Source organism: Crocuta crocuta, unplaced genomic scaffold, assembly GCF_008692635.1.
Source record: "Crocuta crocuta isolate KB4526 unplaced genomic scaffold, BGI_CrCroc_1.0 scaffold59, whole genome shotgun sequence".
Lineage (NCBI taxonomy): Eukaryota > Metazoa > Chordata > Mammalia > Carnivora > Hyaenidae > Crocuta > Crocuta crocuta.
Window position 1 is genome coordinate 5,016,896 of NW_027551578.1, and position 16,941 is coordinate 5,033,836.

A 16,941-nucleotide genomic window follows, 5' to 3' on the forward strand; every position below is an offset into this window, starting at 1 on the left:
GGATGAACCGACAGATGGATAGACTGATACACACATATGTGGGTATATAAAATACACACACATATATACATAGATGTACCACACGTGTGTGTATTTTATATACACACATATATATCCATCGATGTACCAGACACACACACACACACACACACACACACACACACACAAACACGTTACTCAGGTCTTAATCTCAGACAGTCGATTTGTCTATGTTATGTTCTCTGATGTACCTAAGCATCATTGATAATTACTAATACATATGTGTGTATATATATGTGTGTATTTATTTATATATGCGTGTGTGTGTGTATGGCACAGATGATTATGATGATAGCTAATATTTATTTAGTGTTTAATATGTGGTGCCAAGTACTATTCTAAGTACTGATAAAATCCCCACAAGGATTTAGTGCCTCTTTTTTTCCAAGTTACTTAACATGTAGTGTAATAGTGCTTTCAGGAATAGAACCTAGTGATTCATCACTTCCATATGATACCCAGAGCTCATCCCAACAAGTGTTCTTCTTAATGCCCATCACTTCTTTACCCCATCCCCTCACCCACCTCCCTCCAGCACCCCTGTTTCTTCCCTGTATTTAAGAGTCTCTTATGGTTTGCCTCCCTCTCTGTGTTTATCTTATTTTTCTTTTCCTTCCCCTATGTTTATCTGTTGTGTTTCTTGAATTCCACAAACGAGTGATATCAGATGGTATTTGTATTTCTCTGACTGATTTATTTCACTTGGCATAATACCCGCTAGCTCCATCCACGTAGGTGCCTTTATTTTCTTCATTTCCCACAAGAAGCCAAGGTGCCGGAAGCCCTCCTCACTTGCCTGAGGTGACACATCTGTGAAACAGGAAAGTCAGAGCTGAGCCAGGCGCTCCAGGCCCAGGGCCCCCACTCTTAACCCTTCCTACATGAGGCGACCCTATGGGAAGTGATTACCATGTGACTGATCATGGTCAGGCACTGGCATGGCGTCACGTCTTCACAGTCAATTAAGTGGATGTTTTTATACAACAGAAATCTGAAAAAACCTCATTCAGTAGTCTAAGTCTGTTCCAGCTCAGAAATGCTGAAAGTGGCATAGATTCCAGGTTGTCTAAGATAAGCCCTCACTGCCTGTCTTTTCTCACCCACAGTGAGACTGACCCACCAGAACCTGTGGTGCTCAGAGCAGAGAGACTTAGGGGCTGGAGGAGATAATGGCCAGCTGTGCATGAGGGGCTGGGGCCAGGAGTCCTTCCCAGCATCTCGGTGGTTCTTTGTCTGTACCTTGCATGAGGCACATTGTGCACTCTACCTGACATGAAGCTTATTGTACATGCTTTCAAACCAACTCAGTAGAAAGGTCCATGAAGCCAAAATCCATGTCCTGTTGATCTGTACATATCCTTAGGGTCTAGCCCAGTGCCTGAGTCAGAGCAGATAATCCAAAACAAACAACATGAGCAAAGCACAGCAGGATGGGCAGAATGAGCCTTGGGCCATATCATCACACCTCTTTCTCCAGCAGATTCATTCCTCAGGCAGGCCGCTCTGTATGCCTCTGTTACTCTTTGATAACTGGCATCCAGGACTGGAGGAAGCCAGAGAAGAGAAGAATGTCATGCAGAATAAAAGGTAGAGATTTTATTTGAATTAAATGAAAAATGAGGATGAAGCTTGCTTTGGATGTTAGTGGAATCCAGCAAGTGCCTTGTTATAAATAGCATTCGGTGCCCATTAAAGGCCAGCATCTGGCCCCTTGCCACCAGCATCAGTAGCAAAGCCAGGTGGAAAGCACAAAGGGGCTCCATGAAGAATCGCGGGGGGAAGCTTTGGGGTGATTCTCTCCCCACCCCCCGCCCAGAGCTGATTCTGAACACTGTGTAACTTCAAATAGTAATTTCTCAGTTGTTGAAGAGGAAAAGGAGAAAGACCAGAGCCATTCTTAGAGGGATGCTGCTGCCTTCTCTGACATCACCAGGAGCAGGAGTAGCCTGAGAGAAGGGAGGGAGGTCGTCACAGGATTCTTAATCAGACACAGTCCAGTGAGGGAAGAGTGAAGCCAGCCGCCAGCACCCTGTGTGGCTGGGAAGGTCAGCATTAGGGGGGATACCTGGCACTTGGACACACTTGGGAATGTTGGCTGCCCAGCCAGTATCTGCTGGGGAGAAGAAGTAACTTACCGTGACCTTGAAAGTAATATGTGCCATGTTCAGAGTAGTAATGGATTTCACACAGTGTGCCTTATAATTCCCCTTGATCTGCAAGTTTGGGGTAAAGCTCCCACCCACCATGGGTTCAGAGGAAGGAATAACAGAGGAACCTGAATTGGGATTTTCTGACCTCTTGCACATTCACAAAATGGGAGGAGATTAACACCTCCCGTATTTCCTTTCTGCTTTATTTCTTATTCATTGGCTTACTCAACTGCTTATTTAGTGTTTTCCCCCAGTTTTATTGAGATATAATGTATTTGTTCTTTCAACTAACATTTATTGTCTAAGATGTACCAAGCACTGTTCTAGACCCCAGTGATTTCACAGCAAACGAGACCAAGTGTCTGCTGACATTAGTGTACATTCTTGTGAAGGCAGTGATGAACCCACACAGGCACACACACACAAAGACGTGCACACACACCCACATCCAAATATACCCGCACACACATTTATACACATACACATCCGTACATTCTAACACATATCTAAGTACATGCACATACATACTACACATAGAAGCATACGTGAATACATATATAGTACAGGTGACCATTGAACACCGCGGGGGCTAGAGGTGCCAACCCCCCTGCAGTTGAGAAGCCGCACATACCCCTTGACTCCTCAAAATCGTAACTACCCGTTACCTACTGTTGGCCAGAAGCCTTACCGATAACATCAACAGTCAATTAGCACATATTTTGTATGTTACACGTACTCTCCACTGGATTCTGACAATAAAGTGAGAGAAAAGAAAGTGTTATGAAGAAAATCATAAGGAAGAGAGAATACATTGACCTTACTGTTCTATAAAAGAGCCTCACATAAGTGGACCTGCACAGTTCAAATTCATGTTGAGCAAGGGCCGGCTGTATACACATTCATGGGATTTCACACGATGTGATCCTCTGAAGCAAATCATTAAAAAAGACTCTGGGGCGATAGCAGGCTTCACAGGTGGAAGGATGAAAGCAGTGCTGCGTGGCCGAGCACGGGGAGTGAGGACACAGCAAACACGGGGCCTTGAACCTGCAGAAAGGAGCTGCCTTTATTCCAGCTGCAGTGAGAAGCTGCCAGAAGGTTGTGGGGAAGAGGAAGACTCACAGAGCTCTGTGTTCACAAATTTGTCAGACTCTCTCAGCATGCTTTTTTGGAGAACATGCATCTAACCCAATTCCTTGGTTTTAATGACAAGGGAATAAAACCAAGTAGGTTAATCACCCCTGGCCACACAGTCAGAATTGGGACCCAGCCTCCAAACTCTCCAACAGGGTTCTTCTGACTCCAGTTCATGCCGTTCCATTGGGACCCACTTGGTCTTCCCGCCCCCATCCCCTGTCCCCAGCCACCAACCAACATTCTCTCCCCTGGCTTGGTTCCCTTCGCTTGCATGGCCACCAGCCTCCCCAGCTCTAGAGCCCCGCACGACAGCTACCCAGAGCTGTTCACCCAGTGTGGATGCAGGCCATCGCTCTGCTGGAGATAAACTGAGGCATCTCAGCAAAGACATGTTCCCAAAGCAGGTGTTAAGTTGCAGATAGTTCTCGGGCTTCACCCTTTCCCAGCAGCTGCTGCAGATTCCTCCCCACAGCCCAAGGCCATGGATCCAGAAATCCCAGCTGAGTCTGGAGGTGCTGGCAAAGTCACTGGGCTCCAGAGGTGGCACTGGTAAAAGAGGGAATGGAAAAAATGATGGCAATCCTTCTTTCATTTGCAAGAGAAGGGCTCGTTGTGCTTAGCGTGGCCCAAACGCTAATGGTTACTCAAAATTCTGCACAAGAGTGAAATTTAGGGGATGGGAGGGCATCTGTTCACCACTCCTTGAGAGCATGTAGCAAAAAAAGACCACAGTGGTGATGCATCTAGAATACATGTCAGCTGGACCCTGAGTGACCCTTAAAGCAAAGCTGCCCCCATAGAACTTCCTGAAATGGTAGGGATGTTTCGTCTGCAGTGTCCAGCAAGGCTCCCAGTGCGCACACGTTGGTTGCACATGTGAAATGTGACTAGTTCCACTGAGAAGTTGAATTCTTCTATTAATAAAAGAATAATTCTTTTATTTCATTTTTATTAGCCTAGATGTAAAAAGCCACATGTGGCTAGTGCCTACCACATCGTGCAGCATGACCTTAGGGAGAGTTTAAAATGCTTAATGTGAGGGGCACCTGAGTGGCTCAGTCAGTTAAGCCACTGACTTCAGCTCAGGTCATGATCCAATGGTTGGTAGGTTCGATCCCCACGTTGGGCTCTGTGTTGACAGCTCAGAGCCTGGAGCCTGCTTCACATTGTGTGTCACCCTCGCTCTCTGCCCCTCTTCTACTTCCACTCTGTCTCTCAAAAAAAAATAAACATTTAAAAAAATTAATAAATAAAATGCTTAATTTGAAGAGAAAATTCTGGGAAAAGGGTGTCTCTCTTCAGTGTTTTCAAATATTTTGGGACATTATCATGTATAAGAGAGGCCAGACTTATACAATTTTTTTAATTGTTTCAGACATCAAAATGAGAGCTAGCCAAGAAAGCTGGGTATTGCTTGTAATGCTCATGAATACGGACAGTGGAGTCCAGTATTTTGAGTTCAAATCCTGCTCCACCACTTCTTAGACTTGCAGCCTCCATAATTATTAGTGTTAAGTATTAGTAGTTGCTACACAAAGGCCCCATAAAGGGAGCTGTTTGTCTTGAAGCTGTTCAACAGTGGAATGGCCTTCCCACTCCCAGAGGGATCTCTGAGCTTCCTGAACTCCCGCCAGCATTGCTAGAGGTGAGAGAGGCCAAGATGAGAGGCAGGTCACACAAGACGACCTCTAAGAGCAGTGATGCTTAAGGCTAAAAGAGTCTGAGAGCAGAGTGGCTGCAAGGCGGGGAGCCTACCCAAGTGGAATATTCTCAGAGTTTGGGGAGCAGGTGCCAGCAAGTGAGAAGCTGGAGTTCCCAACTGCCTTTGAGGGGAAGAGCAGGAACAGAGGAACACCTCAACATTGCTGGCAAGGATGTTGGTGCCTCCAGCAAAAAAGCTTCTGGAACGTTCTTAAGCAGATCTACAGATAGCACAAAGGGCAGAAAGCCATCAGAAAGTAATCTGGACCTGTGTTCCCAAGGCTGAAGACCCAAATGAAAAGCCATCTGCTTTCTTGAGGATAGAGAAATCGGAAAGCAATGCCTCTTCTGTGGTACAGAGGAGATGATGGCAAAGCTCACAGTATCTGGTCACGGGAGGAGTTCGGACATAAAACGAGGGATGCTTGGAAGAGATTTTCAGCCAAGTTAAGTTTACTTGGGTTGTGTGACACGTGCCCCGTAACTCAAAGCTAGCCATTTTGTAGATCGCTGGTGTCCTCAAAGTCACAGTGGTTTCAATGGCATTTTATTAGCTAACAGTGGGTCCCCGTACAGCAGGCAAGGGGTGGGATAGGGAAAGCAGGAAGAAACACCCTCCATCCCAGGAGCGCTAGGTCTCTAGAAAAATCCTTCCCGTCCCTATGGATAATGGTTGTAAGAGAGGGAGCAGTGGGCAATGAAATCACGGAGGTAGAGACAGGACTCCATTGTGGCTTGGAGGCCACTTGAACTGCATTTGTCACATGCTATTGTTTTCTAATTAGAGAGTTTTAGAGTGAAGGCAGCTTACCAGCCACATTTTTATTTTCTAAGGGGCGGGGGAGTAGGGGGAAAGGTTGGGTGAGATATGAATGTAGAGGCAAATACTTTTTGCTATGATCAGAATCTCTAGGCGAAGAATGTTCCTCGTACCCAGACACGTGGGCCATCTCAGCCTTCGCTGAAAGCCATGTTAACCATGGTCCTGTATAGGTGGGAAAGAGTGTCCACACTTTGAGCCCTTTGCTTTAATACTCTTCCACATCACTACCTTTGGAAGTGGGTGTGTTCTCTCGCCTAAAGTCCCATTAAATGCTTCTCTCATTTTCCTAAACAAGAATTACAACAGAGGGTGCCCCCATTTGATCTCACCCCATATCACCTTCGATCTACACGTCTCTTGCTCTTACACCATAACCAAGTGAATACGACACACCTGAAAAAGACGCAACCCAAGATTGTGGCTAGAAAAGGGGGCCCACAAGGGTTATGGGTTTATATTGGTTTTCTGGAAGGCAGAAGACACTGAAAATTGAGAACAGGAATGGCTAAGGCCTAATTCATTAACTCTATAAAGGGGACACTGTAATCTTTGGAAAAGGGAAGGACCAAGCCTGGAATGTTGTCATGTGGGTGTCTTTCTCCCAAGATAACTTTTTGTGGGGTTTGGTTGGATTCGTGTGGTTTTGAAAAACAGGTGAAAAAGCAGAAGCGAAATGAACATGTAGCTTCTAACTTTGAACCCCCAGCTCGGCTGAGGGCTCCGGGACCCTCTGTGCCAGGGAGCAAGGGCCCAGAGCCACAGGTCAGAGAAGAGCATTCACCCAAAGCACCCTGAAGAGACCTGAACAGGGAGAGCAGGAAGTGGAGACTGGTGTCGAAGAGAGTGGAGGCCAGGGCCCACACAGAAATAAACATGGGCAGGACCTCTGGGAAATAGCTAGGCAGCTTCTGGAATGGGCCTGGGGAATCAGCTTCCCTTAAAAGCTAGATCTCCACCAGGAACAAAAAATATGGGCTTGTCTCACCGTTGAGAACAACAAAGACTAAAAATGCTAATTGTGAACTGGTCCATTTACAGCTGTGCTATCAGACTTTGGCTTGGCTCCATTATGTAAATAAGTGATGTGTTGTTATTTCACAGCACATTAGCTCGACTTCCCTGGATTCGTCGGCAGGTCAGGCACCATTACCCAATTCATCCTTGCCCGGTTAGCAAATGATCGTTCTTGACAGTGAGCGTGGAAATGGCACCTGGCTCATTAACTGGTTCACCATTGTTCTTATGGCTGGAGAGTTCTAGATCCTTTATCCACCAGGAGCCACTTCCCTTCAGGATAGAACCTGTTAGCATTTCGACAGCCAGAGAGTCCCTGTTTGCTTCTCTCCAGCACACCATTGGTGGAAATGGTTCGTGCTCATTTTCAGTTCATGGCTTCACCCCAACCGGGAACACTCACTAGACCACTTTGGGTGACGAACGGACATCCGCCTAGGCTGCCGGCCTGGGATACTGCTCTCTTTTTGGTCACCCCCTACTTTCAGATGCCAAAGCTCATTCGCAGTATGGAGGGGAACCATAATTAGAGTAACTAATGGCTGAGTTAGCCTCTCCAGTGAGAGTCATCATTAAATGAACTTGTCCTGTAACTGAGGCAGGCCTTGCGGGGCTGCGTGTTGCAAGCCAGTGGAGAGAATAACAAGGGATGCCTTTGCGACCAGGAAGGCACAGCACAGTATTAAGTGGGCTTTCCGAGAGGAGAGTAAGACAGGAAAATGGTTGGGGAGCACTGAATTATAGGAAGACGTAAGTGCGGTGACTGGGCCCCTAGATAGCCCGGGACAATTCTTCCAACTGCCAGGACATTCTCTTTGCTTTGCACGTTATGATGAATGGCCCCGTTCCTGAGCCCTGGCTAGGCACCAGCATGGCACTAAGCACACACACATACTCCATCCCATTTCAACCACACAGGCATCCGAGGAGGTAAGTATTGTTAGCATCTCCTTTTTAAAGATGGAGAAACTGAGGCACAGACAGGTTGAATAACTTGTCAGTTGTCATAGGCAAGATTGGAACCCCAGTGTGCCTCTAGCTGCTGCCTGGCTTCCCCACAACCTCATTCTCACCCTAACTGGGATGCTTGAGAATTGTCTGCCGTGGCTGCGCCACTGGGACCCTGAGGGGAAGCACGTGCTATTCTGCACAGCAGCTTGTCTTCGGTGCCAAACGTCTTCCTGAAGACAGAAGTCAATGCAGGTCATGGTGGGGACAGCAGAGGGCCTCCCCAGGCTCACGTGAATGTTACAAGCTGAGCTGTGTGCCCCCAGAATTCAATTCATATGGGGAAGTTCCAGCCTCCAGTGCCTCAGAACGTGACTGTATTTGGAACCAGGGCCTTTAAAGAGGCACTTAAGTTAAAACGAGTGGTCCCTGGGGGCAGCTGGGTGGCTTGATCGGTTGGTCATCCGGCTTTGGCTCAGGTCATGATCTTAAGGTTCGTGGGTTCGAGCCCCGTATCGGGCTCTGTGCTGGCAGCTTGGAGCCTCGAGCCTGCTTCGGACTCTGTGTCTCCCTCTCTCTCTGCCCCTCCCCCACATATGCTCTCTCTCTCTCTCTCTCTCCTTCAAAAATAAACATTAAAAAAAAATGAGTGGAAAAAAAAAAAATGAGTGGGCCTTAATCCACACTGAGTAGTGCCCTTGTAAGAACAGGAGACTCGAATACAGATATACAAAGGCATGACCGCGTGAGTTCAGAGGGAGAACATGGCCATGTACAAGCCTGGGAGAAAGGCCTCGGAAGAAACCAAATCCGCCCACACCTTGAACTATGACTGCCAGCCTTCCAGCTTCCAGAACTGTGAGGAAGTACATTTCTGCTTCTAAACCACCCAGCCTGTGGTGCTTTGTTACAGCGATCTGAGCCAACTAATCCACGTGGTTTGAGGCTTCTGTTTCTTCTGTGTCCCCAGTTGGCGGAGACGAGAGTGGACATGAAGTCAACCTACATCAACTAGGATCCTGCCTTGGAAAAACAGAGATTTAATGAAGTGTTCAAGCAGACTTTTTTAAACTCTCAGAACCAAAAAAAAAAAATTGTTGGTAGTTTAAAATAGAATCTTTAGACACACATCATGGAATAAGTGTAAGCAAACAGAGTTGCCAGCTCGGGTTTTTTTTTCTTCTAGAACCGGAAAGGGGTCTGTGATCAGTAGTCATCTATCCCACACCTCCAAGGTGACCTTCAGAACAGCTTGGCCTTTTGCTTGGAAAGAGACGCCCTCCATTGTCAGATCCTGGGAAGTGGTTGTATCAAGTGTATGTGAAGACCTCTGTGTACTTTTTCTCAGGATTATAGCGCATTGTGAAGGCCCAGCCAAGCACTTGCTTGTCTATTATGCATCATGTCAAATTACTGTCAGAGCCGGAGCACTGGCCAGTGAGTGAGGAACACGCTGTGGCTGTGTTCAGCCTCAGCCCTTGGTTCTTTTCTGATGCCAGCATTTCCTGGTACATCACATAGAGGAGCATCTTGGCCTCACAGCCCTGTGATGTGAGCTGCCGGGCAGAATAAAGGCCCCTCCCAGTACCCTTTGACATCATTGCACCCAGATGTATATAAGCCCCAGAGAATCACTCTCTACAGGAAAGCAAGAATCCCAAATCCTTCACCAGGCACTTACTGCTCTGCTTGGTTCTAGAGGAATAAATAACCATTCAGGGGACCACTAAGCTGAGACCCCAGTCCCTACTGCTAGCCAGGAGAACTAGGGCTAGGCTAAGCCTGACACTGGACCTGTGTGAACCTTCCAGCTCACTCCTGGGTTTTTAGTTTACGATCCAGGTGAGATTAGAACTGGTAGTCTCCCACCCATGCTCTTGACCTGAGTCTGTCCTTGAAGGAGAACAGAGCCTTGGTCTAGAACAGAGCCTTCCCATGGGCCTGATGGAAGACTTTCTCCATGGCCATCCTGCATCAGGCTTGCCCAAGCCTGACCATAAGCCATGTCTTGATTTTGCAGGAACTATTTTGAACAAACTACTTTACCTCCTATGATTTACCTCACAAATAGTTTTAAGACACAAAGGACAGGTATTTTGTGCTAATTACTGCTATCTTCTCCACAAATGACTAAGAATAAACACTGGCACAACTCACTGCTAATTTGTAACTGCAAGTTCAGGTCTACTTGATGGTTTATTGAAGGTTCTGTGGAATGCAATATAGCACTGCAGCCCAACAGGCAATTGGGTTGGTCCATTTGTTCCTAAGGCAGACCCTCATAACGGTGGGGTTGAATGGTGGGATTCTATAATATGGGCCACCCATGAAAGGCAGCTCAATTCTGGAATGCTTATAAGGGCAGGAACCTTTGAAGGCAGAAGAACCCAGCCTTCCACAGAACATGTGCCTAGAAGATGAATCCTCACCATTCTGTTCACTGGCAACAAGGTGCAGGCACTCTCCAAGGAAATGTTGATTGATGGTAAGAGTGTGGTGAGCATGACAGCATGAGAAGGGTCAACCCCAGTACCTAGAATTTTTAAGCACACAGTAATTGTCATGACGATAGTAATTCTCACTGAGAGTACTATGCGTAGCAGATACTACTCTTGGACCTTTTCCATTGTAGCTAACTAAATAGTGATCATAACTTTTTTTAAATCTTTTTTTTACTTTTGAGAGAGTGTGTGTGTGTGAGTGGGGGAGGAACAGAGAGAGAGGGAGACACAGAATCCGAAGTGTCTCCAGGCTCTGAGCTGTCAACACAGAGCCTGACACAGGGCTCAAACTCATGGAACACCAAGTTCATGACCTGAGCCGAAGTTGGATGCTCAGCTGACTGAGCCACGCAGGTGCCCCTCATAACTTTTTTTAAAAATTTTCTCAATGTTTTTATTTATTTCTGAGAGAGAGAGAGACAGCGTGAGCAGGGGACGATCAGAGAGAGGGAGACACAGAATCTGAACCAGGCTCTAGGCTCTGAGCTAGCTGTCAGCACAGAGCCCAATGCGGGGCTCAAACCCAGGAACCATGAGATCATGACCTGAGCTGAAGTCAGACACTTAACCGACTGAGCCGCCCAGGCACCCCATAACTTTTTAAGATACATATCATTGTCCCCATTTTTTAAATGACAAAATTGAGTCTCAGAGAAGGAAATTAACTTTCCCAAGATCACACAGGTAGAAAGTAATAAGGACAGAATTCATACCGAGGTGTGTCTGATGTCCAAGTTTATACATAAAAACAACTATTTGCTGCACAGCACACATTTATTCCTGCTCATGTTCCATATAAATGTTCACCTTGGACTCTTCACCTCCCTGTGTGAGTTGGTACTGGAAAATGTTAGCTGGGTTTCAAGTAGAATTCATACAACAAATGTTCATTGAGTTCCTTCCTTCTGCGTGTTTGGCTCTGTTCTCGTGGCTTGGGGAATGTAGGAGAGAAGGCAGAAAGTCCTTCATTGTGATTGTGTCTCTTGTGTTAAAAAGATTCAAACAATAGGGGAAAGAATCAAAGGGGGCTGAACGCCCAGAGTGAGAAGGAGCGTGCGTGGCTCCCCTAAATGCAGGTGTCCTGGTCACTTGAACCAAAGGGTGACATTGCAAGGTATCAGTAGAATAGCAAGTGAGGTCATGACTCACAGTGGTCTTAGCAGAGCTCTGGGGAAGGGGTGGGGGGCAGAAGAATAGTTTCAAGAAAGGGAAGAGGAAAGAAAGACTCCACAAGTTCCACCTTTTATGAAGGGTGATCCCAGACCAAATGCAAGGCTGGATTATTAGTAAAGGGATAGTTTGTGAGGCTCTAAAGGACCACAGGTGGCGACTGCTAGGAAGCAGCTCACACTTTCCAAGCATCTCTCTTGTCAACTGGGCACCATTTTTTTTAGGTGAGAATTCCTGAGTGGTAGCTCAAGCGGAATACTCCAGTAGACCCTGTATAGCTGAACTTCAGCAAAGCCTCTGACCTCATCTTATAAAGAGGTTGGGTGAAAAATAGAGAAATAGGTTTGAAAGAAAGACAAGGGACTAGAGTAACGGCCATTAACTACGTCACCTCCGAGGACAGTGTGTCAGGGCCTCTAACTGGGCTTAGCCCATTGTGTAGGCTTGTTTGAAATTCTTATCAATGACTTTAATAAAAGCATAAAAGTTACTTTTGTGAAATTTGTGAGCGCCACAAAATCTAGGCGGGATAATGATGTTTTTTATGATAAAACTGGGATCCAGAAAGATCTGGGAGGCCAGAAGGCAGGACCAAATACAAAAAGAAATTTAATAGGAATAAATGTAAAGTGTCCACGTGTCCACAAGGAGTGGAGCCGGTGTGGGGGATGGGGCAGCCCGACAGTCACACGTGGGAAAAAGACTTCAATGGACTATAACCGTTACATGAGTTACTTGTATGATGAAGGCATCAAAACGTGTTATTTAATCCAGGTTACACAATAAAGCACAATAATTTGAACTGAGGAACTGACAGTTTTGTCCACTTTTGCGGTGACCAGATTATACTAGTAATGTCACGTGGGGGCACAATGTAAGAGACACAGATGAGTGGTAAGGAGGGTGGCCAGAAGACCCCAAATCAAGTCCCACAAGATGTGACAGGAACCAGGGATAATTAGTCCAAAGAAGAGAAACTTCCAAATATTTGATTTTCCATCTAAATGGAAAAGGTATGAGATTGGTTTTTAAAAGGTAGAATTAGGACCCATATGTAGGAGACATATGAAGGTAGAGCATAAATGAAGATAAAAAGAGAACAGTTCCTCAAAGCTCTCAGAAGGAGTGAGTTTTGCATTAATAGGAAAAGTAATATTTATAAAGCACCAGTCAGACACTTCAGTTTCCCACATACTTTCTTTTTTTAAAGTTTATTTATTTTCAGAGAGAGAGAGCGTGAGTGCATGCACAAGTGGGACAGGGGCAGAGAGAAGAGAGAATCTGAAGCAGGCTCCATACTGTCAGCGAGGAGCCTGACGTGGTGGGGCTCAATCTCATGAACTGTGAGGTCATAACCTGAGCCAAAATTAAGAGTCAGATGCTTAACTGACTGAGTCACCCAGGCACCCCTTCCACATACACCTTCTCATTTTACCTTCACAGTAATCCTGCAACCCATGCCTTATGCCTATATTGGACATGAGAGTGTAGATTCATAGAAGTTAAATACCTCAGAGGTATTTCATCACTAATGAATAGAAGAGTTCATATCCGAACACCCAAATACGTACTCTACAAAGACACGTTGCCTAGTGATCCTTCTATATCCCTAAAACCACTAATCACAATCATATTGGCTAATGTTTATTGAATGCTTACTACGTATCAGGCACGAATCTCAGTACCTTAATATGAGCAATTCATTTAACAACCATATGAGGTGAATACTATTATTCCCATTTTCCAGATGCTAAAGCTGAGACACAGAGAAGTCCTATAACTGACCTAAGTCACTGTCCTACCCAGGATTTGGACCAGGCAGTCTGGCTCCAGAGCCTGTGCCTTTAACCACATGTCATGTCTGCATTATGGGCACCAATGAAGGGCTGCTGCAGTGTGGTGAAAGCTTTTGCCCAAGGATATGAGACATCAGTATCTGAATAGGATCATTCACTTTGACTCTAACCTTAAATTCCAATTCCTTCATTTACATTGACTTTGGATTGAAAGACAGTCACCACCATGTTGAGATTGGTGTGGGGCAAATCTTTATGTTGCCCAAATGTTAAAGTGCTGGTCTGTATCGCAGTATAGATGCCCCTTCCCCCAGCCAGAGCATTGCACCTGTGAAAAGAAAGAAGGCAATAAAACTCACAGCGTTAGGAAATTGAGCTGAAAACTGTAGAATTTGGTAAAACTTTAATTAAGTGCTCAAGATATAAATCATTATACATTTAGTACTTAAAGAAAAAACCCTTACGACTTCTGTGGTTTAACGACTATTAATAAAACTCTTTGAAATGCAGTCAGACTAATCTCTGTGTCTACTGTGATTTGGTACAAAATGCAAAAGACATTTTTAGTCTGTGACTCTTGGCAGCGTGAGAGATTAGACTCCAGCCTCAAAGTCGTTTCCTTAAATTGAAGTCTGTCCTCTATGAAGGGAGGGATGTGGGGGAGGATGATATATAAGGAGTTTCTACCCTGTCAGCCACTTTGGTAATTGTTTAACTCACTTAATTTCATTTAACTATCACCACAGTCCTCTAAGGTTATGATTAAAATGACCGTTTTCTGATGAGAACATTAAGAGTCGTAAGTTTCCATAAGATGCTTATTATAATGGCCTCACTGGTCACAAGTAGTGAAGCAGGGTTTCATCTTCATTTCTCTGGCTTCAAATATCATTATGTTTTATTTACTAACTCACTCTCAATCCATGAGAGGAGACTTGAAACACTCTGCCTACAAAAGCAGGGGGTGCAGGGAGTGTGGGGGCACAGAAACAGGTTGCCCACCCTTGGTATAGGAGAAGAAAACGTCACCTGTAAGAAGCTAGAACCCCAAACCCATGTTATGTGCAGATATGGAGCCCAAGTTCACCAAACCAAACAGAACCAAACCATAAGCTAAGAACTCAGCAAAAGCAAAAAAAAAAAAAAAAAAAAAAAAAAAAAAAAATCTGCCCAAGTGTAGGGAATCCCATGGGATCCATGCAGAAGCAAACATGATACTGCCCCATGGAGACCATTTATCTCCCAAGTACGGCAAATGTGGTATTTTCACAAAAAAACAACCCCCATGTAAAATGAGTCCAAAGCCAAAACTTATAAATCACAAGGTAAAAAAATAAATAAAAATAAGCAAAATCAACAGCAACAGCAAAAACCTACCATGACAGCAAAAGTTAGCAAACCACAATAAAGGACAGAAACACACCTGAGAAACTACTGAACAAACCAAAAGAAGTTCATTAAAGGTCTATTTAAAGTATCCAAAGAAGGAAGAGGAGAGGGCATGTAGGTGAGGGATGAAAATGAAAGCTATGTAAACATTCTAGAAATGGATGAGTTAAACAGTAAACCAGATATAGCTGAAAGGAGAATTAGTGAATTGGAAGATTTTCTGAGGAAAGCACCGAGACTAAAATACAGGCGTAAAGAGATGAACAGTACCAGAGAGAGAGAGAGGGAGGGTGAGAGAGAGAGAGAGAGAGGCCAATGGAATGTTAAGAAACTAAGAAAATTAAAAGCTACAACATTCATCCAATAGGGGCTTCAGAAACATAAAAGAGGGAGAAGAAATTTTTAAAAGAATAATGGTAAGAAAATATTTCCAGAAATGATGCATGATAGTAATCTTCAGATTAAAAAGTACAGGAAACCCCCAGATGAGCATAATAATATATCACCAGACTGAGACATTGTAATTATACTCTAGCAAACCTGTTCCCACAAGCACAGGGCAGACTCCATGGTGTAGGAGAGCCTGAATGGGAGTGATGCTCTGTGTCCTGGAGTCAAGGATGAGGACACTCATCAGCACAAGAGACACTGAGAGCCATGCTCAGCTTCTCTTCTTCATCCTGGTGCACCACATAGGTGCCAGCCTCTGACTTTGAGGACTCTTATTAGGTCACTTCTAACCTTAAGGTTAGAAATGAATAAAACCAAATTATTTTAAGGAAGATAGAAAGAAAACTGGAATTTACTAGATGGACATTGTAGAGGCTCAGAGACTTGAGGAACTGGGCACCTGGCCTTAGTCTGGAATGAACTAGAAAAGTAAAGAACCTGAGTTAGTGGAACCAGGAATTTGAAAGCTTGGGATCCCCGGCTTGGGATGCGTGCCTGTTCCTCACACATATACACAATATTCACTGTGGCCAGAAAGGCAGCACTCGCCATTCAATCCAGATGGCTAACGTGTACTCACTTCATGGGGGGGAACTTGTTAAAATGCAGACTCTGATCTCGAGGAGGAGGACTGAGGTGGAGCCTGCGCTTCTCCATCCCTTACAAGCTCTCCAAGCAGCGCTGATGCTCCGGGTCCCAGGACCACACATGGGGACCTTGGCATGGGCATGGTGGGGGGTGGATTGCATCAGGAGGGTAGCACAGAGCTGGCCAGTGGAGAGATTTTTGTGATTGGAGAAGCCACCATCCTTTGTGTTCACAACAATCACGAAGCAGAAACAACTCCTCTTGGACCTGGTACTTTCCAAGTACACTTTAAGGCAAAAACCAAAAAGGCAGAGGAATCAGTGGAGAAGACAAGAAGGAGCACCAGGCTTCAAGGCAGGATGAGAGCACCAGAGGAACATGAGGTAGGGAGTGGAGAGTGACAGAGGGCAATGGTGGTTATCTTGCCTCCAGGGAAACCGTAGCTCACAATCCCAGGCTTCGCATACCTGGGCTTGGCTGCAGGTCTGGTGGCTTGAGCTTACCTTTCTTGGGATGAGGTGGGCAGGGATTTGTGAGTTCTCGATTCATCTGTCCCTGTAGACGTGCTCCCAGCACCTGTCTACTGCCTTCTGTGATGAGTTTTGACCCCTGGCAAATTTAGAGCCCTGGAAAGCATACAAATGGTGGAGGCTGGTCCCTGCCAAGGGGCTGAGAGCAAGAGGGAAGCCATCTGCTCCTCCGCTGTGGCCCTTCTGCAGACCAGCGGGGTCTTGATTCCGGGCCTGCAGAGAGAACGTGGGCAGGGAAGACTTTGGCTCACTAAATCATCTGTTTCCTGAACTTTGACCGAAAACTGATGGAAGTGGTTGTGAGGCTCACCGGGCATCCTGGGAGGCTGGGAGGGACGTTGGAATCTGACATGAGAATGTGGGCATACCAGAGGCCCTGCATGAGAGGGGAAGGACCCTGCCACTTTGAAGCAGAGGGCCTGGGGTTCAACTGAGCTGGAGTGAATATGCCCAGGGAAAGGCACGTTGCTGGTTGGGGCCGTGCCTGAGTTCAGAGAATAGGGAGCTGTGCAGGCTTGGAGGGTCCTCCTGCTGCCTCACAGACCAGAGCCCGCTTTCAGCAGGTGCCTGGGTCTCTGCTCCAGGAAGGTACTTCCAGCTCTATATTTTCCATCTACTAGGATGTGAGTTTCATATTTATAGATAGTTCGCTGTAATAGGATCATTTGAACTGGGTCCTGCATTTCACAGATGGAAAACCAGACC

At 45.7% G+C, this 16,941-nt stretch overlaps 1 protein-coding gene across 1 annotated transcript in view; it reads left to right on the forward strand.

Annotated features, from left to right (window-relative positions):
• Positions 1 to 16,941, forward strand: part of SLC35F3 (solute carrier family 35 member F3) — a 112,162-nt gene that overhangs the window by 64,726 nt on the left and 30,495 nt on the right. The gene's annotated exons all lie outside the window — the stretch shown is intronic.